At 42.5% G+C, this 15,907-nt stretch overlaps 1 long non-coding RNA gene across 2 annotated transcripts in view; it reads left to right on the plus strand.

The window, feature by feature from the left end:
* Positions 1 to 15,907, plus strand: part of LOC112926669 (uncharacterized) — a 47,641-nt gene that overhangs the window by 6,155 nt on the left and 25,579 nt on the right. Inside the window, exons 3-4 of one of the 2 annotated variants that reach the window (XR_003236393.2) lie at positions 7,369 to 7,432; positions 8,969 to 9,105. This is a non-coding gene — a long non-coding RNA (uncharacterized lncRNA). The remainder of the gene's footprint in view (positions 1 to 7,368; positions 7,433 to 8,968; positions 9,106 to 15,907) is intronic. The other variant, XR_012000367.1, reaches the window with a different exon arrangement.

Raw genomic sequence — 15,907 nt, forward strand, 5'->3', positions numbered from 1 at the left:
GACCCTTGAGGTTGGCCACAGCCTGTCTGGGGAAACTGTCAATCAACAAAGAACGAAAGGCCCGGGAGTGCAATTACCAGCGTCAGCCACTAGGGGGCGAGCGTGGCCTCCCACTCCTCCAAAGAGTAAGGGAAGGACCTTACGGGGGATATGGCTGTAGGGTGGAGCTTTTAGGGGGGCTTGGGGGACTTGGGGGGTGGGATTTAGAAGCTGTTGTGGTTTTGGGGGGAGGGATGTCAAATACCAAATTACTTAAGGACTGATAGGGTGTCTATGGACCTGGCCTTGACCTTTACAAACCTAACAGTCCCTCTATACCAGCTCCTGAAGAGTTCTGGGGTGTGATGTCCCAAACAAATAACTTCATTTAAAAAAAAACTAACTTATTTGTGTGCGCATGTTGTGTGTCACCCAGGAGAGCCCTATGCACCTGTGCACACACACACATGCACACACATTAGTAGACATGCTCACTGACTTAAATACGTTGTTAACATATTGTCTAAATATTGCTTCAGTTTGGAAAAAAAATGTTGTATTCAAATCGAGTCATCTTTTCAAAATACACCTGGAGTGAAAATACTGCCCATATTTCAGAGAGCCTTTAAATAAATAGTGGTATATCAGCTTAGGCTGCCAAAGCCAGGAGGAGATGAGTCACCAAGCCAGGGACAGTGATTACAGGTAACCCCAGGTCCTCCCCGCCACCCCCTGCCATCCCCTATCCTTTCCAGGCCCCCTACACAAATATGTGGCTCATGGTTGGTACCAGAGTTTGCTGGTACTCCTCATGCTCTTGGGCCTGCTGCCTCAGGTCTCCCAGACACTACAGCATGCTTTCTTCTCTCAAATACTTAAGAGAAAACCTCTGAGTGCCTCCTCCTCTATATTTGGGATTATGGAATTAAAACAAAAAGATTGAAAGCAGGAAGCCAGATTTCCTGAGAGCATTCTCAATGAGGGTTCACCTCCCTCACCTGGTCTACAGGAGGTGATCCTTACAGGCAGGGTAGGTCAAAGGGCAATGGCTCTGAGAGTCCAGAGTCAAGGCAAGAGAAGGAAAGCTTGCTCCCTGTGGGCCAAGTATCGGGCTCGGTCCCGTCAGTATCATTACGTCACTTAATCTTCACTCTGATTTGATTTGCAGGCTCTCTAGTACTATTTCCATTTTACACAGGGGAAAGCAAACATCGGAGAAGTGAAGTACCTTCTGACGGTCATACGGATCTGGCATTTGAACTTCGACATTCGGAGTTAAAAAAAAATAGCATTATTTTCCAGTCCTGGCTTCAATGCTTTCATCTACTTTTCCAGAACTACCTGAAATCTTCTTCCCTCTCCTCTAGCTTCTCCATTTGCTAGTCTCCAAGGCCTTCCTTATTCTTTAACATCTTTGTATTGACAATGGCTATGCAAGCGATGATAATGTTTGACTTTTACTGATCACTTCCTGCAGGCCAAGCAATGTGCTGAGCACCAAGCTTTCCTTACCCTCAGTCCTCAGAGCAGCTCTCAGGAACATTGATTGGTACCATTGTCACCATTGTGGAGATGAGGCTCCTGACATGTGGGAGTGTTCAGAAACTTGCACAAGGCCATACACCATGCAAGTGATCGAGCCAGGATTTGAACTGAAGTGTAACTGTCTAGTGGCCCAGGTATTTAAACTACTGTGCTATCCTTTGCATACGGGAGTATTAAGTCTATGGAGAAAAACGCAGGGCTATATAGGATTATTCAGAAGATCCTTTAAAAACCCCAAATAATAGCAAAAAGGGGAACAATTATATCTTTATGTGGCATAGTATAATGATGCAGCTGGCAAAAAATGCTTACTTGCTAAAACAGGAGGCTTTCTAACTTGCCCTGCTTAGAAAAATAATCAACTGTGATTATTTTCATTTTTATCCTGTTCCTGTATTGGAAATTCCTGGAGTCTGATTTTAACTGCGTAGGAAGCCAACCTGGATTGTTATTGTTTGTCAGAAGCCCCTTTCATCATTTCTATAACCAGTCGATGGGCTCATCCCTAGGGATCTAATTTATGAGTGTTTCTGGCTCAATGGATGCTTTCAAGTAATCAAGATTGAGAGGGTGAATGGCTATTTTGTTGTCAACTACTAGCATCTGGCTATAAAACCAAGATGTGAGGAGTGATCAAGGGAACATGGAAGTATGGCTAACTTTGAACTTGAATTCATTGGTCTTGACACATTGAATCTGAGTCAATTGGTCTGGTATTCTCTCTGCAATGTTGGGGATGAAGTACGTGAGTCCCTTCTTACCAACATCTTGGGAAAAATCAGACATCAAACCGGATCTCAGCAACCAGCCAACACTCCTGGAGTAATATTTTTAAACCCCAGAGTTTAAATGGCTCCCTAACAATACTTCAAAGAACAAACACAAGGATGTGTTCATCAACAAGGGTCAGATAGTATTATTTGAATATCTGGGATACGAATAGTTCTGCTAATTGGTGAGCTGAACGTTAAGGAGATAGACACTGAAGAGGATGCATGTGCTGGAGCTGGCCCAAGCCAACAGCCCAAGGAAGAGAACTCACTTTAATTCCCTAGGTGGCAGCAGCCAACAAGGATTTAGAAGTCTGCAGGAGTGTGGCATCTTGGGGAAGGGTAACTTTCAGGGACACAAAGAGACACTGGATTTGCTACAGGGTTTAAGATTCTGAGTTGAGTGGTGAAGAGTGTAGGGAGGGGAGGCAATGTAGCACGGGGAGGAGTTAGCATCAAGAAGTCTGCGTCTAAGTCTGGCTCTGCCACTGGCTGGCCTTGGGACCTGGGGCAACTCTTCTGTCAACAATACCACCCCTCAGGTCATCGTCCTCATCCTTGCCTTCATTCAACAAGTGGGGTCGAATGAGGTCCACCTCTAAATACATTTAGAGATTATATGACTCACAATTTGATGATTCCCTGGCATTTTCATCGCATTCTCTCCAATGAAAGAACTTGAGTACATTGGGAGGGGGTCATGGAGGGAAGGGTTGAGTGGGTGTGTTGGAGAGTGACGTATTATGCCATTGTCATTTTAATAGTGTTACTTCCAGAGAACACGCTGACCTTCACAAACTAGGACACTGTTATTGTCCTACCATTTGTGAAGGTGGTTTTTCTGTGGTTGGTGACGTAATGTGGCGCACCTCTCACTCCTTCTCAACTGGACTCCTTGAAGTCCAGCAGCTGTACCCCTAAGACACAGAGCTTTTTAGCATTGTCTTCCAGCCAGCTGAACTTGCCACAACAATAATAATTTCTTTGTTCTCTTAACTCTGTGCCAGGACCTGCTAAGCTTTTAGTATATCTCACATGCATATATCTCTTTTCATTCTACCTTCAAGTACCTTTTAATTATCCATGTTGAAACAAACCAACATCCTAAGCCAAGTCTACCTGAATAATAGCTAATATGTGCAGTGCCTAGCATGTCCCAGGCACTATTCTAAGTGCTTTACATATTTAACGCCCTTATTTAACGCTCAGAATAACTCTATGAATTAATATTTGTACTTTATCTATAAATGGAAATTGAGGCACAGAGGTTAAACAACTTCCCACTGTCCCACAACTAATACATTCCAGAACCAAGGTTTGACCCCAGGCAGTCTGGCTCTAGGATTCCCCAAGATACCACACTTAAAAGAAGGCTGGTGACCCATGCATATTGCTTCTTTTTTTTTTTTTCTCACTAGATTAAAAGCAGACCTTTCTTCCCCCGCCCCTAACTTGGGAATTTATTACAGAGACATTCTGATTTAACTTTGTTCTCTTGCTAGGATTTATAATTTGGGAATGTAGTCACAACAAATTCTACCACCAAGACATTATGATTCTCCTCTGGAGCTTATTTCTCTGTGTGTGTGTGTGTGTGTGTGTGTGTGTGTGATTGGAAAGGAAACAATTGTTGGAAGATGGAGAAGCACCATTAAGACATTAGGAGGAAAGAAGCAGATGCCTTGCGTTGCAGGGGGGAATGCCACTGCCTTGGATGAATCCTTTACGACAGGACACAGATATGAGAGATGATGAACACATTGTGTCTGAAGTGACAGAAATACCAACTGTTTCCTTGAAGGACTAGAGCTGGAGTCCAACGTCACACCGGAGAAAACCCCCAGTGAATTTCTCATGTCAAGTAGGCTGAGGACGCTCAGACTATGCATCTAAGGCTTTTAATTCTGACTGTAGGAAAATTGGTCTACTTCGTAGCTGTCTCTTCACATTCTTTGCAGGATTTTCCTGTGGAGGTAGGCTGGTATTCCAAACTTAGTGGCCTCATTTTTGAGGCGGCGTGAGTTTGAAAGTGATTATGCTGCTGGTCTGAAGCTCACAACACCCTTCATCCCCCGCTCCCCCACCCCACCCCAAACCCAAGACAATAGCTCAGCATTTCAGTCAACTTGCCTCTCCTTCCCATCTTGTCTCCTTTACCTAAGAGTAGACTCAAGTGTTTATGTGATGTCTGTCTGGGGCCAAGATGATCATCGGCTTCTGCATATTTTGTTCAGTATTTATGCATCTCAGAGGTGGTTCAAATCCAATCTCAGAGCCAAACTGGCCATTGGCTATTGCCTTTGGTTTCCCCCGGGGGGCGGGGGAGGGGGGACTTGCTGCTCAGCCAAAGGCTTTATTCCTGAAAATTTTAAATCACAATTGATATCTGTTCCTCAGGGAAGAAACTAGCAAAGGCTAATCTCACTGCTGTGAGTTTATTACTTAAACGGTACTGTTTGGAGCACACTGTCCCAGTGGTTCTTGGCAAGTCAGCAGAGTTTTTCTCCAGCTGCAAACCATTTGGGTTTCAACTGTATTAAGACCGAAAGCTCATGCTATGTGCTTCCCACACAGAGCCTCTCCTAGAGTTGCATCTTGGAGGATGTTGTTAAAAAGACATATTAATCACAAGAGCACCTGTAGTGCTAGAAGAACTGGGAGTAAGTGCCATTTGAGATCCATCCTTGACTTCCCCTGTGTCTTGTAGGTACCCTGAACCTTTGGCTCAGAAGGAAAATATTGAAAGGTTTCTGTCCATTTATTGTCTCCTCACTGTCCGAGGGAAAACTCTTGAGTTCTAGGGACAGCTGAACCAGCTTCCTCACTCTAGGAGATGTCACCTGACTTCCACTCTATACAGGACATCTTAGCTTTTACAGGGTGCTTTGGAATACTTGGCAAAGAAACCTGATCATTTATCATTCATTATTCTGAAGTTATTAGGCGAGTCCCTTTCAGAAATGCACATTCATTGGCATTATTTTAATAGATAAAGTAGGAAACACTCTTGATGTTTCTCCAGTATTTCCCAGTACTACGAGGCTCCTCCAAACACACATTTTCTTAGTGTTTTGCAACGGCTCTATCAAGGTGGGTTATTAGAATTTCTTTTTTTTTTTTTTAAAGATGTATTTATTTATTTGAGAGAGAGTGGGGGGAGGGACAGAGGGAGAGAATCCCCAAGCTGACTTCCCACTGAGCATGGAGCCAGGGAGGGGTTTGATCCCATGACCCTGAGATCATGACCTAAGCTGAAACCAAGAGTTAGACACTTAACTGAATGAGCCACCCAGGCTTCCCTAGAATTTCTAATTTGTTATCTGAAAAATAGAGATTGGACACGTTAAATGACTTGCCTGAAGCCACACAGGTGATAAACAACAGAACCCAAACTGGAATGCAGGTGTCCTGACTCCAAGGCCTGCATGCTTTACTCTGTATAGTGCTGCCAATCACCAACCTTGATTAAACACACAGACTAACATTTCTTTATGACTTTTCCTTCCATTTCTTTCTTCTATCCAGGGAACAGTCACCTCAAGTTCCTGACTGCCCTGAAAACTAACTTTCAGAGTCGCCTTCAACTCCATCTTGACCATTTATCTGACACACTTGATTTGAAGCTAAGGGGTTGGGCGAGTCTGTGACATTTTCCTTCAGGACACATTTAAGACTTTAGACAAATCATTACTCTTGTTTCACTGGGAAAACAAGAAGGATGACCCAGATTGACTGTGAAGTTTTCATCCAATTCAAATGTGTCAGATTTGCTTCGAGTATGGAGCACCAGGTGGCCTGGTACTGTCATCACCCCCCAGGGTGGCTGCTGTCATTGTCTCCTCAATGGGCCTTAACAGTTCCTCTCTCCAGCCTGCCCAAGGGTTCCAGCTAAAGTGGCCTCATTTGCTCTGACAATGTCAAGGTGAACAACTCTAAGGTCCTCGTCTTCCAAATCAAACTCTTCTCTTCCAGTTCATATTCTTCCTTTTTTTTTAAAAAAAAAAAAAAAAACCCCACCTACAACTTCTTTATTTCTAGTCCATCAGTGGAGGCAGTGCTGCTCCTACAGTGCATTTTAGAAATTTGGGGGTGACTTCTGTCTTTTTGTGTGGTTTGTGTCAAGCAATACATAGCATTTTATCAGAGATTACTTTCCTTTTATTTCTGTCTTATAAAACAATTAGGCCATTACATTGGTTTAAAAAATATGAATGCAGGCAGGTAAGCTATATTATCTCTACATTTATCTCTATATGGGACGAATGCTCCATATAAAATAGTGATTATAAAAGGAAGCTTTGGCTCCTGTAGGGTTGAAAACCATTGCTCCAGTCTCCTTTTCTCCCTATGGCCACTTCAAACTTTTTTCCCATGATATACCACAAACATCCTATTCTGGAATTTATTTCTCTTCCAAGCACACTAGGCCAACATTCTAGCTATTTCTGATCACCTCCATGAAAATTCTCTGGAAGAATTTTGATGGCTTTGTTTAACCCTGTGGTGAATCACGCAAGCACCCCCCATAAAAGAAAAGCCACACTTGTTTTGCAGTATAAGTACAAAAATTAAATGATGTAGTAAAGTGCTGGCAGAGGGATCAGTACACAGTGAACATTCAGTGACTGTTACGATCTTTCTCCTGGCCTTCCATCTTTTTCCTTCTTAAGAATTACTTCTTTAGGATAAATTCCTAGGGTTATGATTACAAGGGCATAACATTGGAACATTCTTATGCTTCTTTCTTATCTATAGCTAAAGAGTTGTAAAAATCAACTAATAGGATGCCTGCAGTGTATGAGTATGTCAGTTCTGTCGCAATCTCCAGAATTTGATGTCATAATTTTCAAAAATATGCAGATCTTAATAGGTATTTCTTTGGTAAGCATGTGCTTATTAGCGGACTTTCTATGCCAGTGAGTCCTTGGTTCTTACAGATATGCTTAATGCTGCTATTATGCAGTGACATATACTTCATGTCAATATTATGCAGTGAGAAAGGTTTATCTTCATCTAACTCTATGCCTGTTAGATATTTGTGAGTCAGTCACCTACCATTCTTCTTTGTCAGTAGCTGCTGTCTTTGAATGAAGCACTCTGCACATGGCTGAACATGGAGTTATGCGAACAAATACTGGGTAAGTACTTTCATTTATTTGTTTAAAAATTGTGACATATCTTTTTTATCTGTAAAATGCCATTGTGGTAAAGGGGAGGCATGTAGTGAAGAAAAATCCCATGTATCTTTATATGTATTGGTTGTTGACATAGGATCCTGCTTTTTGAACACTATTTGCTTGAGTGTGGAATGAAAAGAACTTACCCTTTCGTTAGTGAAAATCGTGTATTAATGGCTCTTTGAATCTGAGGGATTTTATTTTTATTTATTTTTTTGGATTGAGTTTTTTTCATTTTATTTTTTTCCAACTTTATTAGATATAATTGACATATAATATCGTATGAGTTTAAAGTGTGATCACACCCAGTGTGATCCCTGGGTGGCTCAGTGGTTTAGTGGTTTAGTGCCTGCCTTTGGCCCAGGGCTTGATCTTAGAGACCCGGATTGAGTCCACGTCGGGCTCCCTGCATGGAGCCTGCTTCTCCCTCTGCCTGTGTCTCTGCCTCTCTCTCTCTCTGTGTGTCTATCATGAATAAATGGAAAATAAAAAAAATAAAGTGTACAATATGATGATTTGATATGTGTATATATTGCAAAATGATTTCCATGATAAAGTTAGTTAGTATATCCTTACATCATGACAATTTTTTGTAAATGTGTGTGTGTGTTGAGAACTTTGAAGATCTACTCTCTTAGCATCATTTCAAATATACAATACAGTATTGTTAACTATAGTCACCATGTTGTGGACTATATCCCCAGGACTTAGCCTTCCTATAACTGGACGTTTGTATCCTTTAACCACCTTCACCCATCACCTTCCCGCCCCACGCCCCCCCCCCCTCCCCACAAACACCAATCTATTTTCATGTCTGTGACTTCAGGTTTTTTATTTTTTTGAGATGTGAGGGATTTTACATTGAGGGGAGACAGAATGACATTTGGGAAGTGCGGCGGTTAGGGGACGGTAGAGGGAGGATGGGTGGAGATCTTCGTTACCAAGAAGCCAGGAGGAGTTCAGCACTAGAACAGCTAACTAGTGTAGCATCTAATCTGGTTCTACTTCCTTGTCAGTTCTTAAAATGGGTTGCAGATTACAGAGCTTCCTCAGACAGGAAGGTGGGCTCTGATGAGAAATTCCAGAGTAAGGACTCATCATAGGATAGACGTGTTGAAGAGGCATTTGTTTGGCAACACTTGGAGGAATGAGAGTAAATACCAGGAGTTATGGGACTAGTCCCTGAGGGCAACAGGTGTGCAAGAAATGTTGATCCAGAGGCACAAGCTCAGAAATAGGAGTTATTACCTAGGGTTTATGAATCCCTTGAAATCAAACACAATATTGTCTGTGTGTGTTCACATGCAGGCATTAGGAAGAGTGTTCATAGCTTTTATTAGATCCTCAGAGAGACATGTGACTCTGAAAAGGTTAAGAACAGTGAAGAATACGATCCAGTTTTGAAGGGTGGGAGGAAAAACTATTTCTAAGAAAGTTTACGGTGAAATGCATCTTGTTCTTTGTGTATTTCATTCTCCCCTTACTTTCCTCTTGGAGAATAACAGGAGGAAAATAAGCTGCTTGCCTGGTAGAAGTACTGAATTGAGCCACTCTGGAACTTTCCAGAGATTTCCTCCAGGATGAAGAGATTAACCTGTGGAATTTTAGACCTTCTGGGTTGGAAGTGACCTCAGGTAAGTAAGTATCCTCTGAGGAAGAGATCACGATCCGTAGAGTTCCTGACCTAACTGGCGTCTGAGCTCTTTCCTGACTCCTAATCTAGTGCTCTGCGGTTGAGCTAGAGACCACACACATGGCATCCCTTTTCAGTTCAGAGGACAAATCAGTATTCTTGTTCCTCAGGAAATAGTCACTTTTGTGCTGTGAAGTCAGTTTGAAATCAAGTGGCCAATTGTCATGACAACATGTGGTTTTAAAAAAAAGGTGGAAAGAAAAAGTTGATTATCTGTGTGGAAGCTACACTTAGATTTTTTAAAAAGTATAATTGACATACAATATCCTATTAGTTTCAGGTGTATATTATAGTGATTCAGTATTTTTATTTATTTATTTTAAAGATTTATTGATTTGAGAGAGAGAGAGAGAGCACAAGTGGGGTGAGGGGCAGAATAAGAGAGAGAGAGAGAGGATCCTCAAGTAGATTCCCTGCTGAGCATGGGGCCCAACACAGAGCTCTATCCCAGGACCCTGAGCTCATGACCTGAGCTGACAATAAGAGTCAGCTGCTTACCCGACTGAGCCACTCAGGCCCCCCTTGGTATTTTTATACATTATGAAAGGATCCCCATGATAAGTCCAGTTACCATCTATCACCATACCAAGTTATTACAATATTACTGACTACATTCCCTAGGCTGTATGTACATTATACAGTTAGATTTCTGAGAAGGAGGCCATTTTAGATGTCTTCTAAAGAAGTAAGAAAAATATTCTGAGCATTAAGGCTCAAAGCAGAAAAAAAAAAATTCAAACATGCTGTTGTATTCATCTCCCTTCAAGGTGATCAGAGGAAGCAAATAGAAACTGATGCTTTAACCAAATGTAATGGAAAAAATGGCTCTGAGATTGAAACTGAAATGACACGGACATTTCTGGTCACTAAGCAGGCTTATGGGGAGGAAAACACATGTTTCCCATCTCATCCTCTAATAGAAATGTTAGTCAAGCTTTGAATTAATTCATCTCAGAAATTTTTCTTAAGACTTTCAGTTCCCGTGCTTTAGAGTCTGGGTGATGAACCATGCTCGCTATGTAGCTGTTTCATCAAAAATAAGAGAACATGGGGTTTGTGTGTGAGCAAAAGATTCTAGTTTCCTCATATTGAGATGGGAAGCTGAGACTTCAATGATGGAGGCATAGCTGAGTCCCAAGGAATCCCTGCCAAACCTGCAAACTTTCAACAAATGACAGGTCCCCCAGGAAGGAGGCATCTGTCTAATGTGATCTGGAAAAGAGACCCTTCCCACAGTTTTCCTTGAGGAAACAGATTTAAATTGTAGATCAATTATACCAATTAAAGTCAGTGATTATTTCTCAGAGTCTTGCAATATGCTTTATTACTTTTGATTACACACACCAACTGGGGCCTGAACAGGCCCACCCCTAACTTATGTGTGACCTGAGCAACATTAAAAATGAAAACACACATACCAGGAGTCTCAGTGTATACAAGTAATAAATTAAGCTAACAAACTGTTAAACGGAATATGTTGTCTTCTTACCTTGACAAACATATCTTCTTGTCTGTTTCTGTGGGGTAAGATTGTTTCCAGAAGGCAGTTCATTGTCTTTCAAGGCAGAGGTTAGAACAGAAGCACTAGGACTGGTCTGTAGCTAAATTAGCACATGTTATGAACTTTCTGGAATGATCATGATTTAAGATACGCTATTGTGTTGTTTGTCCACGGATCAGACTATAGTGTTGAGGTTAGCAACCACGTTCATACGTGCAAAAGTCCAGGGTTTCTTAAAGAGGGCAGCATTTGCATTTTTATTGGGATAATTCCTCATTGTATAACACTGTTGTGAGCATTGCAAGAATTTTAACATCCCTGACCCTTTTCCATCAAATGTCAACAGAAGATCTCAGTCACTGACAAGTAAAAATGTCCCAACCTACTTTCAGATGCCCCCTAAGGGAATGCTACCAACGCTGGTTTATAACTTCTGGTAGATTGTGTCTTCAATATTTTCTATCAAATGCAGTGGTTAATGCATATTGATCACACTGTCTTGGGCTCTGTGTTGAAAATAGAGGCTTGATCCAGTGACATTGTGTTGTCACTGGTATCACTAGGATAATTAGGGAGAAGCTATAAAAATTTTCCTTAGGGGCACCTGGGTGGCTCAGTGGTTGAGCATCTGCCTTCAGCTCAGGTCATGACCCTGGGGTCCTAGGATGGAGTCCCCCATCGGGCTCCTGCAGGGGGTCTGCTTCTCCCTCTGCCTGTGTCTCTGCCTCTCTCTGTGTCTTTCATGAATAAATAAATAAAATCTTTAAAAAAATTATCCTTAAAGGTGTTGGGTTTTTTTTACCTCAAGTCTGTATTGTCACAATACAGGCGCCCTACTTGATAAACTCCACTTTTAAGAACACTAACCTTTCTCATCTTGTACTTGGTTTGCAAAGAATATAGTTGTAATTTTTCATGAGTTAGTCTTATTGGTTGCAAGAAATAGGGCTCACTCAATTCACTTCAAATAACAGGAGATTTATTGTGAGGTTACTCTTGTGTGTAAGACAGACCATCAGCTCTAGGGGTCCCCAGGAATTGTTGATCCTTGGAGGGAGAGGAGGGAACAGGGTTTATGAACTAGGAGGTCACTGAGGTCCAGTGCACTTCCAGAGGCTGAGTCACCTGGATGTCTGCTTAGCAGCTGGAGCTGTCAGTCCTAACTGAGGGGTCTGCAATTATAGGGACTCAGCTCTTAGTTATTTATCCTCCAACCATTCTCAAGCAAACACCTTCCTCTCTAATTATATGGCCTTTAGTTCTGCTTACTCAAGGCTCCTTTTTGTCCTTGTTTTTCTTATTCTCCTCCTCCTCCTCCTTTTTTCTTCTTTAATGGCCTCAACCTTCTAGTATCTTCTGGTTCATCTATGGCTCTTATTTACCCATGTCTTCCATCAACTCATGACCTCTGCTGCTTCAAGGCCTTTACTACTGACTTCTCTCTGCTTCTGCTCCCCTTCCCCTGCCTCAAGTTCAAATTCTCAAGAAAAATAATCAGATCGGTTCAGGTAGTCACTAATGTTTGTTAGGGGCAGCTTTCTCATGCAAAGTTTGGGCTGTTCTTTGGCTCAAGCAGTGGTACATAAAATGGCAATCAGGGACCTCTTTAGGACGACTGTCCTGTTCTGTAAGTGTGATGTAAATCCAAGGCTAGTAGCCTGCCCTGCAGTATGTGAGGTTGTATAAATGAAAGGGTACTTTGCAACTTGGATGGGAGAAATGGATAAAATATGGAACGATAGGAAATTCCTATTTAGAGAACATTGAAACCCAAATTTATTGCTCATTTTTTTTTCTAGCTAAAAATGAGAAAATTACCTTTTTTCTCTCTTGAAGTCACTATGTATAATTTGATTAGAGAAGACCTGCGTGACCTTAAGCAATTGATGTAAGTTGTCTGAACTTTATCACCTGCACAAAGGGGATGCACTTTACAAAGGGCCAAATGAGGTTCCCCCAAGATCCTGGCTGTGAAAGGCATTTGGATGTGCTAATGGTACAAATGATTTCTACCATTTTTCCACTTTAAAAATGTGTGTGGAAATAATATACATTTTTCAGTAATATGTTCAGAGTCCTTTAAAATCTCCTCCCCCCAATTAACTCCGCCTTTCCTATTGGTATGCATCTGTGCTTCAATTATACAATCTTACTCAGACAGCACATGTACCTTTTGGAGTGGCAAGTCATGTGGATGCTGGACCCTCCCTGAGAGAATCTTCTTTAGACTTCAGTAAGAGGGTCTCCCGGACACTATCAATGAAGCGTTTTCAGGAGGATTTCTATATGGTTGTTTCATTCCTTATAATCCTGGGAACAAGGCCTGAACACAGGCTCTTGGAATGGCTTCAAGAAGATCACAGTCATCCCACGCCTAGGGTGGGTGGCCTGGCCTGCACCAGGAGGGAAACAAATCATAAGCACAGAAGGACACCCCAATCCCCTGACAGATGCTCCTCTGACAAAAAACAGACAAGGCGAGAAAAAGTCACTGCCAAAGGATCTTCAACACCAGTTCTGTTGCAAAATCCAATCTCATGTTTGTGATTTATAACCCTCCTGGTGTGAAGGACTCAGATTTTAATGCCTGGAGGGGAAAATGATTCTTTAGCTTGAGACATTACTGTGCACGGTGATGTAAGGAAGAGCAGGGAAACAAAAGAGCAAAACTACCCCTGCTGTGTGCCAGTGTTGATTCTACTACTCTGGTTATCAGTGTTCTGCTTCTAACCAACTGATAATTCTCAAATTGGGAATAACATGATGTAGTTTTCAGTCATTTGTTTAAGGAGTCTTTTGGTCATATCTGAATGTACTGGGCTGTGAAATATGTAGGAACCTCCACAAATGTGACCGCAAGTTCTTTGATTCTCCTCCCATTGAGACATAGGCTCTATTCTCCTTCTCCATGAACCAACCTGGCCTCTGATTGCGTGGAGCAATAGAATATGGCAGGAGTGATACTATGCCAGCTCCAGGCCTGGCTTTTAAAGGACCGGCAGTGTCTATCATGGTTTTTTGGAGCTCTTGGCTGTTGTATAAGAAATATAACTAACTTGCTAGAGAAGCCACATGGAGAGGTCCTGAGACTACATGCAAGTAGAGAAGAGAACCACTGAGCCAGCCTTCCTGTTGTCTTGGACCTTCCAACCCAGCCCAGCTGCTGATTGAACACAGTATGGTGTCCCAGTTGACACCATGTAGAACAAAAGATTTGTTCAGCCAAACCTTGCCCATATTCCTGGTCTACTGAAGCATGGTTGATGTGGTAAGCCACTAAATTTGAGGTGGTCTTTAAAGATAATGATAAATAGTCAAAAAACAGTAGCAGGAAAGGAAGCTAGGGTGGGGTTGGACCTAAGAGAAGAGGGTAAAAAAGCCAGAGAATAGTGGATGAGTCATAAGACGACTATCCCAGTTTGGAGGGTATCATGGGGTCAAAATGCCTAAAAGTTTAATTGTGCATCTTTTGAGCCTTTGAAAACTCCAGATCCATTTAGGCAGTGACAGTGTCAAGAGGGTTAGGGCAGAGGATTTAAAAGAGGCCAAGCTCAGACTCAGGTCGTAGGGGCATTGGGATCCCTTACCTTCTGGCTGGTTGGTGCAGGGCCCGCCCCCCCAAAGAAGAGATGTGAAGTGGTAGGAAGTGTTTCAGAGCCTCAGATGAACAGCATGAAAGTCAAGCACAGGATCCATCCCCAGAGGGTCCCTAACAGACAAATTGAGAGAGACACTCAATCCTGTGAGTATGGAAATAGGGGGAGGACTCACAGTGGAGGCTGTGCCTCAACAGCCTAGGAGTGCCTTGGATGCTCCGTGCTGAGTCTCAGGCCTGGGAAATGCTGAAGAGAAAGGTTATGAGTTTGTAGAAGTGACTTCCCATCTATTTATATATAAGCATGGACAGATACATAGATAGATATGGATATTGTTTTATAATTGTTAGGGTCCCGAGGGAAACCAATGACTTGCTTTAAAGGATTTGATTTAAAAGTCTTACATGAAGAAATCATGTACAGAAGTGCAGGCTGGTATATAGAAGAGAGTTAGCATAATAGGCTGCTACCCTTGGAGAGGCTTGTTTGTAAAGCTGGTCCTTGACTGGCACCTGGGAGCTTGGATTTGGAGAGGGTTCCCATTATTCCCTGGTAAGAATGGCTCACTGTGCACAAACCACTTGTGCAAACAATATGGTTTATGCTGAACACCTACTTTTCTTCTAGGAGTCTAGGGTTTTGGTAGGTGCTGTACAAAAGGTGCCTATGTGACTGGCCCCCAGTAAAAGTCTTGGGCACTGAATCTCTAATGAGATTTCCTGGTAGGCAACATTTCACCCATGCTGCCACAACTCATTGTGGTGGGAAAGAAGCACATCTTGTGTGACTCCGCTGGGAGGATACCCTTGGAGTTCGTACCTGGTTTGTTCTAGACTTTACCCTTTCCTTTCCCTTTTGTTTATTTCCCCTTTTGCTTTAATAAATCTGAGCCTTGAATATTGAGCAACGTGTATCCTCTTAGTGAACCATGTAACCCGGGGGTGATTTTAGCTCCTCTTCCCCAGTGCATCAGGGTAAAGAGAAACATTCAGGGAGGGTGAGGCATCCAGTGACCAGGAACAGCAGGAAGCCCTTACCATCCTTAGACCTGAAGGGGCAGGAGAAGGCAGCAGTTGCCAGGACTTGGCGAGAGCTAGAGCTATAGAAAGGGGATACTTTATGAGAGCTGAGGCCTTGGTGGAGAAACACAGTCCTTGAACAAACACATCCCTACTGCTTCCTCCTCCTGATCTCCAACAACCAGCTGGTACCTCCCATTGGCCATACCCTACTGGGTGGCAGAGGGCAAGGGAGACTGGTAGAGTCAGCCTCCTGGGGCACAGTGCAAGAGACAGATGGTGAAGAATGGATCTGAGCAGGCAAACAGAATAACTGGGACAAGCTTAAAAGCAAATAAATTTTAACTGTTACTGAGCTAGGTTGATAAGTCAACTTATTACTAAAAGGTCGTTATCTCACGTTGTATTACTCAAACCCTGAGTGGATCTTTATTGCACATATAGAATAAAGTCCAGATGACTCAGCATGACATTTCAAGGCCCTTAACCTAGACCAAGATCCCTTTTGAATTTCCGGTCTCCTTCTCCTGTAGGGTGTGGGGAATACACCCTACATTCCTGATGCACCATCACTAGCCATTGCTTTAGTATAGCAGCATTCTCTAGACTTCATATTTTGCTTTCCTC

This window comes from Vulpes vulpes, chromosome 3 (genome assembly GCF_048418805.1).
Source record: "Vulpes vulpes isolate BD-2025 chromosome 3, VulVul3, whole genome shotgun sequence".
Classification (NCBI taxonomy): Eukaryota; Metazoa; Chordata; class Mammalia; order Carnivora; family Canidae; genus Vulpes; species Vulpes vulpes.